The sequence below is a fragment of the Jaculus jaculus genome, chromosome 2 (assembly GCF_020740685.1).
Source record: "Jaculus jaculus isolate mJacJac1 chromosome 2, mJacJac1.mat.Y.cur, whole genome shotgun sequence".
Classification (NCBI taxonomy): Eukaryota; Metazoa; Chordata; class Mammalia; order Rodentia; family Dipodidae; genus Jaculus; species Jaculus jaculus.
In genome coordinates, this window is record NC_059103.1 from 81,675,160 (window position 1) to 81,694,870 (window position 19,711).

Here is a 19,711-nt window from a genome sequence, read left to right on the forward strand (position 1 = left end):
TAAAACAATCCTAACCAAAACATAGATTCTGCAAAGTGTTAATCCTCTAATTTAAAATAAATGGTCTTCCAAGGGAAAATAATTCCATCACAGCAATTTAACAAAACGCAGCACCACTCTCATAAAGGGAAATTATGTGTAAGAAAGATGTAATGACACTTTTAGAAAATGTAATTTACATATTGGAAAACAAGCAAACTATATACTTTGTACTCACTGTCAGAAATTAAAGTACCTCTTGACATAGGATAAATGGCATGAGTATCAGGAAATCAAGCTCCTCAAATATTTTTCAATTTGATCCCAGGAGAACAAATTGAAGAGTTTCAAAATCCAAGGATAGACTGGTCCCAGAGCATTTCTTCCTCCGTCCTTTCTTCACCCTGTTCCTTCTTCTTTCTGTCCTCTCTCTAAGAGGCTTCATCTCAGCTTTTTCTCTGTTTTTGAGTCTTAAGTTTTTTGTACTGACTGGTTCAGTTTCTGTTTCTCCCTTCGGTTTCTTTCTTTGGATGCTCTTTTGTTTGTTTTAATCCACTTCCTCAGAACTTCTTTTTCTCTCATGCTTGTGCCGCTCTTTCTCAGTTCTTTTTCTGTCTTCCTCTAGGCGCCTTTTCCTTTTTGGATGCACATGCTTATGACTGCCATGAGAGTCGCTGGTGCTGTAACCTGAGCAGAGGTGTTTGTGAACCCCAAACTCTAGGCTGTATGAGCCACAATTGTATTCTTGCTGACTAAAGTTCAGGGGCACTGTTTTTTTCTGAGAAATAGTCCCTGCTAAACTGACAGTAACCCAGAGAGTCTAGTGACAGCTTGCTGTTGTGAGCTGGGAACCGGTTCTCTACGGTTTGTGAAATACTTCATGGTCTTGGATAGGTCTGGATGGTTCCAGATGAAAATCCTGGGTCAAACATTCTATACCTGGGTCTGGAATCAGCCTCTTCTCTGTACCTACCATTTCTTAAATAGTCCTCTCTCATCCTTCTGAAAGAAGTCTCTGGCTCTAGGCCTCTGGCTTTCTGTGCTTTAATGTAATTTTCAAGTTCATCTTGAAAAGAGTCACAGGACTTGTTTGAGTAATCTTCTGTGATCCTGATGGGCTTGCCTTTATAGGTAACTTGATTTTTCTCTCTGACTGCTTTCAATATTTTTTCTTTGGTTCATATGTTTTGTAGTTTGATTATAATATGGCGAGGAGAGGTTCTTTCCATGTTTTGTCTGGCTGGTGTTCTAAAGGATTCCTGTATCTGCATTGGCACCTCTTTCCCAATTTGGGGGAAGTTTTCTTCTATGATTATGTTGAAGATACCAATATGCCTTTGGAGTGAAATTCTTCTCCTTTTACAATGCCCTGCATTCTTATGTTTGATTTTTTCATAGTGTCCCAAATATCTTGAAATTCCCACTCATACTTTTCTATAAGTTTGTCTTTCTCTTTGTTGGACTGTATTAGATCTGCTACCTGGTCTTCTAGCTTAGATATTCTGTACCTTCCTTCATCCATTCTACTGGTGAGATTTTCTACAGAGTTTTTTTTTTTTTTTATTTCAGTAAGTGTGTTCTTTATTGCTAATAATTCTAACTGGTTTTTCTTTATTATTTCTATTTCCTTATTTATGTCTAGTATGACTCTTTGTTTCATTAAATTGGCATCCTTTGTCTTCTTTGTTTCCTTTGAATTCTTCTTTGAGTTCTTTGATCATATTTATAATCATTTTTTTGAAATCTTTCTCAGGCATTTCCTCTAACTTGTTTTCACTAGAGGTCATTTCTGATGCATTATTAATTTTTGGTGGATTTATATTGCCTTGATTTTTGGTGTTTCTTGTGTTATAATGATATATTTTTGCATCTTGGATTATTTAATGATTGGATTTTCCAGTTAGCTGGGTATTATGATATGTATTAATCAATCTGTTGTTATATATCTTCAGGGTAGGAGCTTAAGGTACTAGGTATGGCTCTGAAGACTGTCAGAGTATGTACTAAAGTGACTCTAGTTGTTGGGTGTGCCTGCTATGAGAGTATTCAAGTAGGCTAAGATGAACAAAATACAGGTAGATTCTAAAATTTAACTAAACAATGTACAATGTCAAGGAAAGACAGCTCAGAGTATCCAAGAGCAGGTACTATGACATCCAGATCCTCTGTCTGTCCCTTAGGCTATGTGGTGCTCCACCTACTCCCTTAATTCTTACAATAAGGTGGTTAAGATTTCTGGTCTGTAGAGGGTTCCAAGTCAGCTTGTGACCAGGTGACACCCTTCCCTAATGTATAACAGAAGAGTAAAAAAGCCACTATAATTCAAGAAGCAACAAATAACAAGCCCCACATACAGCTTATTTAAGAATGGCACATTTGACCATCTATCCGATTTAACATATAATTTATCTTGATATGGAAGGTGCAAGGTTCAGGCCTATATGCCAGGTTTATTAGGCAGGTACTGACCTGGTGTAATCCCAGTTACCTTTTGGGATGATTTTGGTCTGAGCTGTGCTCTTGATTGGGTCCCTCTTTGGTGCTCTGTCAGTTCAGTAGGCATGGCTGGGTCCCTGGATGGCTGCTCTGTTCCTGAGGGCTGGGCACTGGTGGTGGGGAAGGGGACGGAGCCAATGCTGCTCAGTTTGCACGCTGTTCCATGTGTTCTTCCTTGTGATCTCTCCTCCGTTGTCCACTGCCACTCTCCCTTCACATTTCTTGAGTGTGTGGAGAGCTCCAGTGTGAGTGGAAAATCCCCTTGCCTGGCTTTTCCTGCAGCTCAAGCCTAGTGCCACTGCAGGTGTGCAGACCTGCCCCACCAGAGGCGCTTCTGCCAGCCGGTGCAGGCTCTGGATGCTCTGGATCTCCCTTCTTTGCTGCTGTTTCAATTTCCTATACACCTCACTTCTTAGTAAAAGTGTGCATTTTGCTGAGTTTTTTCCTTCTTTTTCCCCCCTAGGCTGCTTTGGCGTGGTACCTAAGCTGCCATCTTCATATTTTTTCTTTTGTTTGTGTGTTTGGAAGTTTGATTATAATGTGACAAGGAGAGTTTCTTTTTAGGTTTTGTCTGGCTGGTGTTCTAAGGGATTTCTGTATCTGCATTGCCACCTCCTTCCCAGTTTGGGGGAAGCTTTTTTCTATGATTATGTTGAAGACAACTACTATGCCTTTGGAGTGAAATTCTTCTCCTTCTACTATGCCCTCAATTCTTATGTTTGATCTTTTCATAGTGTCCCAAATGTCTTGAAATTCCCACTCATACTTTTCTATTAGTTTGTCTTTCTCTTTGTTGGACTGTATTAGATCTGCCACCTGGTCTTCTAGCTTAGATATTCTGTCCTCTCCTTCATCCATTCTACTGGTGATTTTTTCTACAGAGTTTTTTAATTTCATTAAGTGTGTTCTTCATTGCTAGTAATTCTGACTGGTTTTTCTTTATTATTTCTATTTCCTTATTTATGTCTAGTATTGACCTCTTTATTTCATTAAATTGGTGTCCTTTGTTTTGTTTGATTTCTTAGATTTCCTTTTCATTCCTTTGATTTCTTCTTTGACTTCTTTGAACATATTTATAATTATTCTTTTGAAATTTTTCTCAGGCATTTCCTCTAACTCGTTCTCACTGGAGGTCATTTCTGATGCATTAATACTTTTTGGCGTATTTATATTGTCTTAATATTTGGTGTTTCTTGTGTTATAATGTATATATTTTTGCATCCTGGATTATTTAATGTTTGGATTTGTCTAGTTAGCTGTGTATTATTAGATGTATCAGACAATTTGATGTTATATAACTTCAGGGTAGGAGCTTAAGGTGTTAGTTGTGGCTCTCAAGACTCTCAGAGTATCTACAAAAGTGACCCTAGGTGTTGGATTTTCCTGCTATGAAAGAGAGAGAGAGAGAGAGAGAGAGAGAGAGAAAAGAAGAAGAAGAAGAAGAAGAAGTAGAAGAAGAAGAAGGAGAAGGAGAAGGAGAAGGAGAAGGAGAAGAGAAGGAGGAGGAGGAGAAGGAGGAGGAGGAGAAGGAGGAGGGGAAGAGTAAGAGGCGGAGGAGATGGAGAAGAAGGGAGAGGAGAGAGAATGGTTGCACTAGGGCTTCTACCTGCTGCAAAAGTCTGCATCTGGCTTTGCATGGGTACTGGGGAATTAATTCCATGCTGACAGGCTTTGGGGCAAATGCCTTAACAGCTGAGCCATCTCTTCAACCCTCTGTGTATTTTAAAACAGATTTATTGAACAAAAATTATTTAAAAAGAAACTTTCAGTTTAATAGTTCTTTTGATATCTTAATTAATATGTTTATTTTACTGAAACTAGAGGCAGGTAGAGAGAGAATGGGTGAACCAGGGCCTCCAGCCATTGCAAACAAATACCAAATGCATGTGCCACCTTGTGCATCTGGCTTTCATGGGCATGAATGTGGGTCCTTAGGCTTCACAGGCAAATGCCATAAACATAAGGCATCTCTCCAGCCCCACCAAATGCCAAATATCAATTTTCTTTCTTTCTTTCCTTTTTCTTTTTCTTTCTTTCTTTCTTTCTTTCTTTCTTTTTTTCTTTGAGGTAGGACCCTAGTCCTGGCTGACCTGGAATTAACTATGTAGTCTCAGGGTGGCCTTGAACTCATGGTGATCCTCCTACCTCTGCCTCCTGAGTGTTGGGATTAACAGCATGTGCCACTATGCCCAGCCTTTTTCCACTTTTGACTTTATCTTTTTGGTTATTTTCGAGATAGGGCCTTACTCTAGCCTAGGCTGATCACTAACGTACTCACTATGTAGTATTCACTAAGTAATTCAGGCTGGCCTCAAACTCCTACCCCTGCCTCCTGGGTGCTAGGATGAAAGGTGTGCTCCAACATGCCTTTCCAATTTTACATATGACAATGTTTTGCATTTTAGACTGAGGTATTTTCAGTGTTCATAAGGTCTACTGAAGCATATTTCATGTACAAGGTATAGTATGCATTGTATTACTGACATTATAAGAGTATTCCACTCAAGGATGTCTCAAGTATAATTTTGGGGGCTCTTGGATCCTCCTTTGGGTCACTTGGTTATGTTGCCCTGGAATTTTGGCACTGCTTTCCTTTTTGTTTTTTAAACACAGAAAACATTGCTTAGTAATGCATTTAGGAAGAAATTTCACCACATTTTAGTCCCAGATTTTTTAAATTATTGATAACATATTTTGTACGGATACATTATGTGTTGATACCATCTTTTCCCTCCTCCTCGCCTCCATTCTAAGGAGGCCCTCCTCAGTGGGGTTCCAGGTATTCCCCATGGGGTTATTGGTTATACAAATTGGGCACAACAGTTTTTGAGGGGGTGGAGGGAGGCAGTGCCTCTGAGCATGACATTCCAACCTGTTGCTTTTACAATCTTTCTGCCACCTCTTCTGAAAAATGCCCTGAGCCTTGGTGGGTGTGTGTTAAGTCTACTTCAGTGATGAACTCTCAGGAGCCTCTGGATTTCTGCTTTGGTAAATGTTGAGTGTCCTCAGCATCTGTTTCTTTCACCCTGTTACTTGACACTGCTGTCAAGGTCACCTATCTTTTCATGAGTAGGGGCACCTGTTTATAGATGCACAGTTTTATCAGCCTGCTTTCTATCAGAAAGATTTGGACCACCAACTTCCTTTTTTATTCTCTATAACTTATGTGCGTTTCAGCTCAAGAGGGCCATGTTTCCTACTGATTATAAAATTGGTCAGGAGCTCTGTGGCTCTCCAAGGTCATCACTAGTAGTCACCTCATCATACAGAAGACAATAATCTCTTGAACATTTCTCTTCTGAGATTTATCTTCTCTGAGATGGATAAAGGGAAATATGTTTCCTTAAACTTTGAAGGATCCCACTGGATTAGATTGAAATGATCTTTGAAACAGCTGTTTAGTCTCTTCAAAGAGTTATGTGTGTGGTCAAATGTTCTCATCACTTGATGTTTATGAAGTTTTGGAACAAATTGTACAATTGCACACAGCTTTTTCTTTATGTCACAGTTTACTGAAGCATCTTCTTAATTTGAGCATTTTTTGCAGTTGAACAGATTGAGAATCTCACAAATAATGAAGTTCTGGTTCTTTGTTTAATAATACAGTCCATTATCTTTCTCTTTTCACCTTGTACATAAGCAAGGGGTAGGGTACAACAATAACCCACCCCATTCAGTATTATTTATTCATGAAAATATCTAAGTTCACAATTTAAATTCTGTTTTCCACATACCCACAGGGCAGAATGGCACAAAGGATTTTACTTAGAACAACAGCCTCCTTCCTGAAGCAAATTCCCATAAGGTTAGCCCTATAGTGCTGGAAAGTGCTACGTGAGCTGACAGTGGAAATAACCAATAATGTGAGCAAGTAGGGGCCACTATTACCTGAGAGGAACCAGCCTGGCAAGATGTACACACCTGTGCAATGGTGGTGCCCAGCCTAGGAGGGTAACCCATGGCTTTCTGACTGGCTAAGAGATCTACTCAGTGGAAAAGAACCCATAGCTAGAACTGGGAACTGAATCAAAAATCCTATGGCGACAAAGATCGTGTTCTCCAGTGAAAAGCTTCTACTAGTTTGTGTCCAAAAGAGAGGGAATGCACATCAAAATCTTTCTAAATAAATGCTTATCCCCTTTAACCTATGCTAATCTTGCTCTCTGTTGGGGAACCTATTATTCTTTTTTTTTTTAATTTTTATTTATTTATTTGAGAGCGACAGACACAGAGAGAAAGACAGATAGAGGGAGAGAGAGAATGGGCGCGCCAGGGCTTCCAGCCTCTGCAAACGAACTCCAGACGCGTGCGCCCCCTTGTGCATCTGGCTAACGTGGGACCTGGGGAGCCGAGCCTCGAACCGGGGTCCTTAGGCTTCACAGGCAAGCGCTTAACCGCTAAGCCATCTCTCCAGCCCCTATTATTCTTTTTAAGAAGGCAGGGAGAACAAGACAAGAAAGATAGCTGACTCCTGGCAGGAGGTGAACCACCTTTCATACATCAGCTAGGGCCCAGGGGAAACCACCGAGGAACTGGAAAGATGAGCAAGAGTGCTGCTCTGCTTCCATGGTAACCCTAAAATACTTGCACCATGGTAATGGAGACAGACACTGAGGATACTCAAAATGCACCAGTGCATAACTCCAGGAGCTGCTGAGAGTACAATACTAAGGCAGAGTTATGACACATCCAGCATGGCTCAGGGAATTTGCAGAAGGGGGATCAGAAAGTTTGTTCGAGCCACAGGGTGGGAGGATCCGGAGGCATTACTGCTCCCCCATCCCCGGCCCCTGGCCAATGATGACTGCTGCTCTCACAGCTCAAAACCCACAACTCCATGGTAAATTTCAGCAATCTCACTGAGGAGGTCCCTCACTGGAATGGGGCCAGGGAGGAGGGAAACGATGGTAAAAACCTCCCTCTTACAAGTTTCAGTGTCACATGTGTTCTTCCTTAAATCCTCACATGTTGAATGTTCAGTGCCCATACTGTTGCAGGTTTCTAATAGTCTGTTTCGGGGTAGTAGGCTTCATTTTCTCATATTCCTCAAAAGTATCCAGCCTGCAGATACTGCTGATTCTGCGTTTCTTTAGTATTTATTAGAGCAGCTTCCAGATATAATGTCTAGACATACAGAGCACTACAGCTCAGGGCCTTCAACTGAGGATTTTCACTGCTCACATTCTGTAGGCCAGAAGTTCATGTGAGCTTCACAGTCCTATGCCTAGGGCACCATGGATTGATCAGATATTGGCAGGATGGCACTCCTCTCTGGAGATTCAGAAATGATTTGCTTTTGAACTTATTTGCATTTGACCTGAATTTGGGAATTGAGATTGTAGCCACCTGGTGTTAGGAGTTCCCTCCTAGATGGCCCTATTTCTTCTTATACTTTCCATGCCACCCCTGACAGCAATGGCAGGTGGCATTCCTCTTGCTGAAAACCTCTCTGATTTCCTCTACAGTGACACATCTCTAATTCTTTCAGGTACATTAATCTAAGTTTCAAGATTTCGTGTGATTAGATAGGGTCTTTGGGGTTTTAATTCTCTTCATGTCAGTAACATTTGCTGGCTCTCTTCTGCTACATAACATGTTCATAGGCTGTCAGAACCAGTGCATGGATTGGTAGAGGGCTATTCTATGATCACGCTACTGAGCGTCATCATAAGCAGGAAATAATTGGTAACCAATGACCTCCATGTTGTTCCCATGTTCACCACTTAGGAGAGGCCACATTCCCGCTTTCCAGTGGATAATACTCCCTATGACTTATCTTGTAAGTGGGCAAGGAAGCGAAAGGTGCTGGAGACAGATCTAGAGGACATTTTGGACAAGGATCCAGCTGGGCACATTTTCCTTTGAGTCATGAACATAATCATAACACTTCCCAGCATGGAGAGAGTTAAGTTAGTGAGCTGATTTGGATGTAAAATGTCCCCATTGCCTCATCTGTTTTTTTAAATTATTTATTTATTTATTTATTTGAGAGCGACAGACACAGAGAGAAAGACAGATAGAGGGAGAGAGAGAATGGGCACGCCAGGGCTTCCAGCCTCTGCAAACGAACTCCAGACACATGCGCTCCCTTGTGCATCTGGCTAACGTGGGACCTGGGGAACCGAGCCTCGAACTGGGGTCCTTAGGCTTCACAGGCAAGCGCTTAACTGCTTAGCCATCTCTCCAGCCCTGCCTCATCTGTTTTAAGTACTTGGTCCCAGCTGGTGGCAATTTGGGAGGTGGTGCCTTATTGGAGGAGGTGTGTTTTATGGGTTGGACTTGAGGTGCATTAGCCCAGCTGCTATGTGTTAAGAACCAGGTCACTCAGAGTACTTCTTTTCTCTGCTGCTATGGCAAGACCTGATCCTTTACTCTCATGAAGCTTCCCCTCAAAACTATAGGCCAAAAGAGACCCTTTCCTCACACCAGTTGCTTCTGGTCAGGTGTTTTGTTACAGAAACAAGAAAGTAACTGATACACTGAGTATCTGAAGGCCAGGAGATAGTAAAGTATTTTCCTTGTAAAAACCTGGGTTTTTACATTTTTACATCTTTTTCTTCATTAATATGATTTTCTATCAGAAAACAAACTACTAAAGAGAAATAGTCTCTGCCACAACAGATGAATTTTCCCTCTTACATATCATTTTGTTATGTGTTGAATGAATTAATATCATCAAATTAATAACCAGAATTTGGTGTCTGGTTTACTCACTTAACCATACAAAAGACTGGGTGACTTGTTTTACTTCAGATCTCCTCTGGCTACACTTGGAAATCCTCCTGGTGAGGTTGAAGGCAGTGATCAATGCATACATAAAAACTGATAAAGATCAGTTGTCACATATGAATTATTGCAAAAATATAGAAATTTTACTTTGTATATGAGGAGTGAATCAACTTAAATGCTTGCCCACACATTTGCACCACCTATGTTATGTTTAAGTCTGTAGAAACTACTTAAATATTATTTTATGGAAAAAAGTGCTGTTTAACTAGGAGATCACAGTTTTTTAAATACTACATGCTGAATATTTTATACCAGAAATATTTGGAATGAATTTCTCAGATTTATTATTTTGTTAGTTTTTTTTACAAGGTAGGGTCTCACTCTAGCCCAGGCTGACCAGGAATTCACTATGGAGTCTCAGGTTGACCTTGAATTTACAGTAATTCTTTGTCCTCTGTCTCCCAAGTGGGGATATTAAAGACATGCGCCACAATGACTGGCTCAGATTTATGTCATTTTAAAAGATTTTAGGTTATTTGTATAATTAAGGTGAGATAGCTTGAATGAAGGTATAAATGTTTTGTATGCAACTGATGTGATAGACTGAAGCCACTTTATGATGACATGCTTATTTTTAAATGTAATAATTACATGAGGTCAGGTGTGAGCTTTTCACTTACAGGATCATGTTGATCCTCCAAAAATATATATGTTTGGAACATTCCAAATTGAAGTTCCTAGAATTACACGTGCTCAAACTGTGTAATGGTAACTTCTTTTCCTAAGAAGACAAACCTTCAGGATCACATTTGATAAATACTATCAAATTCTAGATAGGAACATAGTTTTCCAATGAACTTGCTTTTGTTTTTTAAACAGAAATTTGCTTTATAACTATTAAGATAGCAATGTTACTGTTGCAGGGATGCAAACCTGGGCTCTGGATGAATTTAGAATCCCTGAAGTCATCAAGTCAGTGACTTCCAAGTTCTTATCTATGTATATCAAAGAATTGAAAAAGATCGATAGTAAGTAGAGTAAATTATGAAAGATTAAGTTTCAGAGAGAAGGGTCCCAGAAGAAAAGGGAAAAAGCAGGAAATGCATGTGTTAACTTGCCCAGGTATATTTTATGTTAGGCAACCAATTGGGAAGAATCTCATTGCCAAGTTTAAATGTATATAAAGGTCCTTGCTTGGTTGATGGGCCTAGGTGGAGAGCACAGGAGGACAAGACCTGGAAAAGAAGGAAGTACCAGGTAGCTGTTCTTTTTGGCTATCATAAATCAGACTGGAGTCTCACCAGGGCAGTGTGGCATCCATGTTCTTTGGCCCAGTGTCTCTAGCTGCCTGCAAAAGAAAGTTACCTTTCTCCTTATCCCCATATCAATAGTAAAGGAATACAACATGTGGTGGTTTGATTCAGGTGTTCCCCATAAACTTAGGTGTTCTGAATACTAGGTTCCCAGCTGATGGATATTTGGGAATTAACGCCTCCTGTAAGCCAAAATAAACCTCTTTTTCCCAGAAGCTGCTCTTGCTCTTGGTTGGGTGATTTCTAACAGCAATGCGAACCGGACTGTAACACAACAGATTTACAAAAGAAAGAAAGTTCTACCTAAATCATACTCTCTTTATCCATCACTGCCATCATTTTCAAGAAGAGAAAAAAATGAATTTTGCTTAGGACAAAAGAGGAAGATGACTCTCACTTTACTATAAGTGAATTACGCAGAGATGCAGACTGAGCCATGACCCTGTTTCCAAGCACCTAATGGGACATCTTTATTTTACAATAGGAGTATCTTACAATCATTTATGTTTATGAAATTCCCTGGGACTTTTCCTGAAATACAAAGAACATAGATGTACTTGGTCTTTCTCTTCATCCTTCCCTTTCTCCTCTGCTTTTCAGCTGTGGCTAATACATCTCTTCTTCCATGTTCTACTGTTATAACATATCCATATTTATTCACTTACAATGAACTAGTCAAATAGACTCAGTAATTTTTATAGGAGAAACACAATGGGATCCTAGGAGCATGCATTGAGAATAAAGATATTTGTGGTGCATTTTAAATATCTCCAAGGTAGTATGTGGCTTTATAGATAACAATTCCATGAAACTTGTACTTTAATTTCAAGAACAGTACCCCCTTCCCCAGAAACGCTGATCACTGGCTATGGGGAGGGAAAGGAAGTCAAGAGTGGGAAAGAGGAGGGTATTCATTCACAGATGGTGCTTCCATCAACTGATTTAGCATGTGGATCAACAGTCAAAGCAGCTCTGTGGTCTGCCCTGATGCTGGTGATTAGGTGGCCTGGGTTCAAACCCTGTCTCCTTTGCGTGGGCTATTAACCTTTCTGAGAGTTTTCTCTCCTGTAATATTGGGCTTCCAGGGATTATTTGATGAAGTTAACTGAGGAGGAAATGAAACAATGGACACAAAATATTTTAATGGAGAGGAGTAGCAAATGGTATAGAGTAAAATACATGCCCTGGAGTTTAGATAGCTTCTTTGGTTTGTATTTAAGGAAGCATATCTTAGTACCTTGTTGAACCATTGTGAAAATGGGGTTTCCAAGTTGCTGCAGGTAGCTTCTAAAGCAGCACAGTCTTCAAAACACAAAGTGGCATCTATACTCAATATTCATCAATTACAAACATAGCCCAGGACAGTCTAAAGATGCTTGTTGCCGTGGAGATGGTGTGTTCAGGGCCTTCCTGGAACAGCCTTCACTGAACACAGGCTTTGTGAAGGCCATCTGCCCATTGGTTGGTCTGTGTCCAGGGTGAGGGAGATGGAAGAAGGCTGCTATGCTCTGGATCAGAGAACAGGACTTTACCATAAGCACAGCTGCCCCCAAGTTTAATAAGCCAAATAACATATATCATTGACTCTTTGTAAGTGTAAAAAACCCTAAAAGATAAAAACGTGTCATCCTGCTGTGTTCTGTGCATGGATGACTGTGTGAACACAGTGGGAGAAGGCAACAGTTAGGCAGCAAGTCCTTTCTCCAGGCCCATGGAGTATTTCATGGCAAAGTTTTTGAAATGTCCTCAGCTCGGTCATGTGTCAACATGGGATGGCTGTATGATGACATAGTCAACTTTATATTGACCAGCACCTAGGGAAAATGGAAATAGTTTTTCCAAAACATTTTAGAAATAAAAAATTTTCATCAGCTTGTATGTTTGTTGCAAACTCATTTTTAAAAATATCTCCTGTATTGATGCTTGTATTGTCCTTCCTATAGGAGAAGTTTCTACATGGCAATATATACACATGGATCAGTAATGGGTGCTACTGGGTATGTTCCTCAGATGTTGATTGGTGGTTTTGTAACAGGGCTCCAGAAGCTACCTGGAGTGTGGGTGAAGGGTTCCGTAGTGGAAGGTTGAGGTAGCAGGGTTTTGCCCACTATCCAGCATTCTCTCCTCATAGTGGTCAGGTGTTATTGGTGTTTTAAAATCACACTAGTTGATCTTCAGTATATTAATTAAGATTGAAGAACTTTTTTCTTTTTGAATTGTATTAAAAAGGGGAATTTATTGGATTAGCTTGTAGCAGTCCAACAACAGCAGTTTGTAGGCCTGAGAGTCAAGGAACCCAGTTGCTATTCAGTCTATAAGGCTGGATTCCTCAGCAGTCCAAATCCAGCACTGAAGGCCTGGAGGCTTTTGGGAGAGCTGCTGCTCTTTAGTCTATGCTTGTCTTCAGCCCACCCTGGAAAGCAAAGATTGAAGAACTCTTATACTCACCAAGCAATCCTCTAATAAATAGTATTTAGTTACCTACACAAATAAAAATAACCATCTTAACAAATACTCAATAGGCCAACATCATATATATCTGGTAAGTTAGATAAGCTTAAATAGGGATTTGGTTCATGGAATGCAAACTTTCCAATACATATTGGTGGGCTGGAAAGACGATAGGGAACCTGGTTGTGTTCCTGGAATGTCTTGAGTGAATGCTGTTTGGAGTCACAGGGACTATGGAACACGTTTGCTGCTCTGAGCATCCACACACCAACTTCCCTACCTGGCTTAAACACTGAAACTACACACACAATCAACATTCTTCTTTTTTCTCCTTATTCCTCTCTGCCAAAGCCTCATGATCATTATTAAAGTAAGGCAGCTAACAAAATGTATACAAGTGTTCCAAACTTAAAAAAAAAAAATCTATGACTCAGCTTTTGATTTAAGGATAACACTTCCAAACCGATGGGGGAGAAGCACATAGAGTTAATGTTCTTTGTCTATCTTCTTTACCAAGGCACATTTCTTTGAAGGTTCTCAGTTCTAATTGCTTAATGCTGTATGTGATTTTGGAGCTTCATTTGGGCTGTGTAAGTTCATGATGAAAGTTTTTGTGAAATTTTTTAAAAGGAGGGTATGAAATACAGAAATCAGGTTTATATAAATGTGATTAGTTATGAAGCAATATTGGGTACTCACATGCTTGTCTAGCATGTTGGGCTTTTGCTCTTTCCTCTAATTGCACTTAAGTCACTTTCTGTAAGGATCTAGAAGTGATATCTATGTGCATGTGCATGTTTCCTTGGTTCCTGGGTGACCCATGCTCTTGATGAAATAGGTTCATGATAGCATGAAGAAAGAAAGTAAGGGAGATATTACTAGGACCATCCCCTGGGGAAAAAGTCTGGTTGTTCCATAATAATTTATATAGCATTGCTATTTGACTCAAACATTCAAGTCCAGGGAGTAAACTCATGAAAAAAAAATGAAAACATACTTTCACACAACTTTTTTGTGCAGAAGCAAAAATGTGGAAATTGAATTTTATGGTAGAGTATCACCTCAAGCTGTATGAGCACTCTGAATTATGTAACAGACTGTTGCCTTACCTGCCAGAGGTCCCATAGCTTTATTCACATAGTGTGATTGTCTTTAAATTCCAAACCAGCCTGCAGTCTACAGTGAATGCCCATCACTGTGAGATCATCTGTAAGATCAGATCCCCCAGGAGCTGATTTTGTTTTTGTTTGTGTGTTTTTTGAGGTAGGGTCTCACTATGGTCCAGGCTGACCTGGAATTAACTATGTAGTCTCAGGGTGACCTTGAACTCTTGATGATTCTCTTACCTCTGCCTCCCAAGTGATGGGATTAAAGGCATGGGCCACCACGCCTGGCCCCAGGAGCTGATTTTGAGGAGGGTACTCTTCAAACCTGTTGTCACATAGGTAACAGTGGGCTTTGAAGGTTGCTATCAGGAATAATGCCCTTAGAAATCTTAGTATCAATACTCTACATGGTTTAATTTTTCCCTCTCACTTTTTATAGTTCTTCAGAACAAAAGGAATGATGGTATTGTTTCCTTTGAGGGTAATTTTCCAGTGAGCACATCATTTTATTCTTTATTCCGTGATAAAATAATGACAGTTTCTACAACAGGGTCCCAAGCTTTTTATTTTTTTTTCATAGAAATTTCTATTCTATCCTCAGATTCATCTTGCCTAGGCTTTATCTGGCTGCTACTTTACATTCTTTTATTAACAGTTATATTTTGTTTGTTTATGTCACTCTCCTAACTTTATTAGAGCTAAAGTATTATTTAAACTTCTTCCCCCAACAAATTGATATTATAGCTAACACTCATCACATGACATATGAAACTACCATGCACACTCATTGCTCTAATGCACACACTTGAAATTACTTCTGTTTTCTACACTTAAACCCAGGGTGATGCTGAACCTTCACCTGCAGGCACGAATGCTTCAAAAATAGATCTCACCATGAACATAGCTGTTCTAGCATTTAATAAACTCAGTAACAGATAATTCTGACTCTATTTCTAGGAATAAGAAATTCTGCAAGGCAAAACTGAGATCACACTGAATGTACTATGCATGGGTAACAGTAAGGACAGTAGGTGGAGGCCATCCTCTTGCCAAGTCTGGTCTTTTGGGGATGGCCTATGGAGAACTTTGTGGCCACTTTTGGTAACACCCTAAGGTTGGTGCTGTGTTGACATGGATTTTCTACAGATGCAGTCAACTTTAAATTTTCTACCACAGATAGAAAATGCCATAAATTTTCCACAGAACATATTTTAAAATCATAAGACAAATTAATTTTTTTTCTTAATGCTTGGTAAAACTATACAAGAAGACAAAGATGCTCAACAAAGTCTCCAAACTTCTATGGTGCAGTAATACCACTGTTGAGAAGCAACACTCTGGAAGTCAAGTGTGGGCAAAGTGGATTTCATAAAAAGGAGGGACCAAGTTATACTTCCTTTCTTCCCTGAGTCATCACAGTCTTAGGTCCACAGAACATTTTGAAAGTAGGAATCCAGTTTAATCTGTACATATGCTGCCAACTTACATTCTTAGCCTGCTCTATGGAGACTTGTTTGCCTTATAATTTCCCAAGGTCCTATAGCTTGTATGACATAGCTGCAGTCAAGTCTTTAAATCCCCAGTTAACTTCCAGTCTATGTCAACTTCCCATCACAATGAGATCACCTGTAAGATCTGGGTATATCAGGAATGATGTTAAATGGAATGTTGTCAGGAATTATCTTAAAATGTTAGTGTCATTATTTCATATAGATTAACATTTTTTCTATTGCTTTTTGTATTACAGTTCTTGGAAACAAAAGGAACTATGCTGCTCTTTCTTTCAAGGGTAATTTTCTAGTGCATTTTATTTAATTCTTCAATTTGTCATCAAAAATTGAAAACCTTTAGTAACTAGTTTCCCCAAACTACTTCATCTTTAAAAAAATAAAATTTTAAAAGATATATTTAATTAATTTATTTATTTGAGAGAGAGAGAGAGAGAGAGAAAGAGAAAATGGGTATGCCAGGGCCTCCAGCCACTGCAAATGAACTCCAGACGCATGTGACCCCTTGTGCATCGGCCTTATGTGGGTCCTGGAGAGTGGAACTGGAATCCTTTGGCTTTGCAAGCAAAAACCTTAACCACTAAGTCATCTCTCCAGTCCCCCTTTTCAATTTTTTTTATTGACAACTTCTATACTTACAGACAATAGACCATGGAAATTCCCTCCCGTCCCCCACTTTCCCCTTCACAACTCCTCTCTTCATCATATCCCCTCATTCTTTCCATTAGTCTCTCTTTTATTTTGATGTCAACATCCTTTTTTCCTATTATGAGGGTCTTGTGAAGATATTGCTAGACACTGTGGGGTCATGGATATGGAGGTCAATTTCTGTCTGGACAGTTGCACTTTAACTCTTATTTTAATAGAAATTATTAGAGTATTTTCAAATATCTTACTGTTTAGATTCTTCTTGGGTGGCTATAGTAAGTTTTCTCATTAACATGCATGCTTTATTTAGTTTTCTATATCTTATTTATTATTTTTATATGAGGGGGAAAGTTAGATAGATAGATAGAGGGAGAGACAAGGAGAGAGAATGGGTGTGCTTGGGCCTCTAACCACTGCAAACGAACTCCAGATGCATGAACCACCGAGTGATCTGGCTTTAAGTGGGTACTGGGGAATTGAGCCTGGGTCCTTTGGGTCCTTTGGTTTTGCAGACAAGCGCCTCAGTCATACCTCCAGTCCTGCTTTGTTTATTTTTGAGGAATTTCTCATTGCCAATTTCATCATTTCCTCCTTCACAACCTTGATGTCTCAGTTTCTCTTTTACTTTGATATCATGATCTTTTCCTCCTATTATGATGGTCTTGTGTAGGTAGTGTCAGGCACTGTGAGGTCATGAATATCCAGGCCATTCTGTGTCTGGAGGAGCACCTTGTAAGGAGTGCTACCCTTCCTTTGGCTCTTACATTCTTTCTGCCACCTCTTTTGCAATGGACCCTGAGCCTTGAAAGGTGTGGTGGAGATATTTCAGTGTTGAGCACTTCTCTGTCATTTCTTCTCAGCACCATGTTGCCTTCTGAGTCATCCTAAAGTCACTGCCATCTGAAAAGAGAAGCTTCTCTAACCAAAAGTGAGAGTAGCATTAATATGTGGGTATGAACATTAAGATGCTTACTGGGCAGTTTGGTGGGCATAGTACATACAGTTAGCCAGACAGCAGCAGACTTTACACCCGTAGGGCTCATGACTACCCCTGTTGTAGGTTTTCAGTACCAGGGATGTATTCTCTCCCATGGAGCCGCCTTCCAGTCCAATCTGAGAGGGGTTAGTTTCCCCTATTACAGACCATAACAGACATGCCACTATTGGACCCATTGGCTCATTTGGCCTGGCTGACCAAATTTAAGGCTTGCAGTGTCCATTGTTGAGTATTTTCACTGGTGATTTCTCTCTCTCCCATTGAATTGCATGCAGCATTGCTTTTTCCAGCTTTCTGTCAGCTGGTCTACATGGAGGAAGTTTTCAGCTCAGCTCTAGCAGGATTTCTCAGTGACCTTGCAGCCCAAGTATGTGGAGTTTTCAGCAATAGAGTCTTACCATCTATTCCTGGTGGGAGACCAAGGGCCTTGGCAATGGACTGTAATGTTTTGGGGGTAACCTTCATATTTCAGATAGCAGTACTCTCCACACACATTCAATTCCCCACCCCTACAGACAGATTACTCTACTTGAGCACACTCAAAGCAATTGCTGTTTCTTACACTTGTCCTAAGGAATGTACTGGGCCCTCCGTTCCAGACAGGAATGCTTTGAGGGCTGGATCTGCTTTCTAAATCTTACATCCCAGGGCAACCTGCTATCTTTTGGACCATTTTTTTTATTTGCCTGAGTTACTTTTACATATTTTCTAGTTCATACTTTGCCTCATCTATCCATTTGCATTTAAAATATGTAATATAATTTAAAATATTAACAACACAGAATAACTTGAAAATAACCTACTGGCTATTTAATTTTTCTCTATTTTATGTTAGTATTGAGTGTGACCAGAGAGAAGCAAAGGACAGGCTGAAAGAGTATTCCTTTCCAGATATTCATTGAGGGCATCTGAGCTCTGCCAGTATAAGTGGATATAATACATTCTAATTCCTGAATTGAGGCAGAGAGAAAGGTGAGAGAGGCCAGGGAGGGAAGGGAAAGGGTGTAGAGAGAGAAGAGGTGGAGAGACTGATACTAAAGATATATAAGGAAAATGTATCTTCATGCTTAGGTATATATCTTTGTATATGTACATAAAAGGCAAGTATTTGATAATATGAGGCAAGAACATGCTGTTACATACAATGCTGAAGGTCAGAAGAAGTATTTCATGTTAAATGATCATAAATTGAGATAGTATTATTATAATAGCATCATTTTCTCAAGCAGATATTTCTTCCTGAAATTAAACACACTTTTCCAGAGTTCAGCCCTTATTTACAGACTGACTAGTTCTACCATTTAAAAATGATATTTAGTTGTTATTAATACTTTTGTTTATTTGAAGATAATTATATGCATACAGGAAAGGATAACACACTAGAAAAGATAACTTGAAATCACTACCTATTTGATAACGTATTTCCCCTTTTACTGTATCCACATCTTCTTTGTCCTGGTCACTCTTTCTCTGCATCTATTTGTCCATCTGCTTTTGTAGGTCAGTGATAAATCACGTTATATCCTAAGCATTTATGTATTTCCAAAGCACAAAAATATGCTTTCATAGAACTACTATTCAGTTGTTAATTTTAGTAAATTTACATAGGTTTGTGTGTTTGTTTGTGGGTGTGCTTCCATGTTTATATCCATGAATGGTGCTGAAGATCACCAGTGGCCTCACGTGTGCTAGGAAATTGCTGCACCACTGAGTTACACTCCGCAAGCAGAAGTGTTTAATCTAGTCAAATGTCAGTTTTGTCAGCTTCCCTATTAGTGTTCCCTTTCCAGTATTGTCTCCACCCTGGTTCAGCTTTTGAACTTATCCTGTCATTTCAGGTTTTTGAAGGTTTTTTTCATTCTGTCAGAATATCACAATTGAACTGAACTGAGACAGGAGGTACTGTTAGTGTTCAATATATGTCTAATGTTTTAAAATGCTTTTATGGAAAAAGTAAACCCTTTAACATTGATATTGTGTAAAGTTTGGTTTCTGAAATTTCAGCGCAGTACCAAAGATGTTTCTAATGGACAAGGTAATTTAGGTATTTTATGGCACGGTGTGCTGTACAGCATTTCTAAATTCCTCAAGATAGTATTGAAGGAGGAAAAGAGTAATGTAAACATATTTCATGGACAATAGTAGCAGCCATGACAATGTTCTCACCTATTTCCCCTCATCAGATATATTGCCATGGGCAGAAAAGACTGAGCAGCTCTGTAGGGAAGTTTTCTCTTGCCTTTACTGATTGAGTTCAGTTGTGGCATATAGTATATATATATATATTAAGAATTTTGCATGGGCAAGCACTTTAATATCTTTAAAATTCAATGGTATTTAGGCCCAATTTCCACATATGAATACTACAAATAATTTTCATCCATTTCCAAAGATACAACCTTTATTCCATTGCTTGTATATCTTCACCTATAAAAAATTTTATGCCCCCACCCCTTATTAATAGTACAGATATATTCCTAACAG

At 39.5% G+C, this 19,711-nt stretch overlaps 1 pseudogene; it reads right to left on the reverse strand.

The window, feature by feature from the left end:
- Positions 1-324: 324 nt before the first annotated feature.
- The window catches only part of LOC123458670, a 39,709-nt pseudogene continuing 20,322 nt past the window's right edge, over positions 325-19,711 (reverse strand).